Here is a 595-nt window from a genome sequence, read left to right on the forward strand (position 1 = left end):
CATGACACAGTAATTATCATTCAACAGTAAGTTCAACACTAATAACCCACTGCTAGCTTATGTTTTGTTCACAAATATAAATAATATAACTGTTAAATTCATATTTTTGGTGGACTGGGGGTATGCCCTAAAAACTATGCACAAGACTACACATGTAAAAAAAACTGATCCCGCAATAATTAAAATAAAAGCGACATCTTGCCATTATAACCATAAAAATTAAAGTGAAAGGTGAGACATTACCGGAGTAATAGAGAATTATGCAGAAAACTGGTACTGTATTGATATTAAACTTGTCATCTCATATAACAGAGCCTATAAACTATTTTACATTTTTCACACCAAACATCAAGGTATGCTGCAGAGACAAAACTTTACTTTCGCAACCCAACATCAAAAGCATCTGGTTCATTTATGCAAATTTTAGCCACTGAAGTCTGACATTTTATTTCAAAGTATTTCAATCACATGGCTGTTATGCAAACCTACATTACAGTATTAGGTTCCTGAGGCTTCTTAATGAGCGAGTCAGGTTAACAATCACTTTTTTTTTACTAAAACTAAATACTGCAAGTACAGTGTAAATTACCACAGC

The sequence above is a fragment of the Macrobrachium rosenbergii genome, chromosome 43 (genome assembly GCF_040412425.1).
Source record: "Macrobrachium rosenbergii isolate ZJJX-2024 chromosome 43, ASM4041242v1, whole genome shotgun sequence".
NCBI lineage: Eukaryota > Metazoa > Arthropoda > Malacostraca > Decapoda > Palaemonidae > Macrobrachium > Macrobrachium rosenbergii.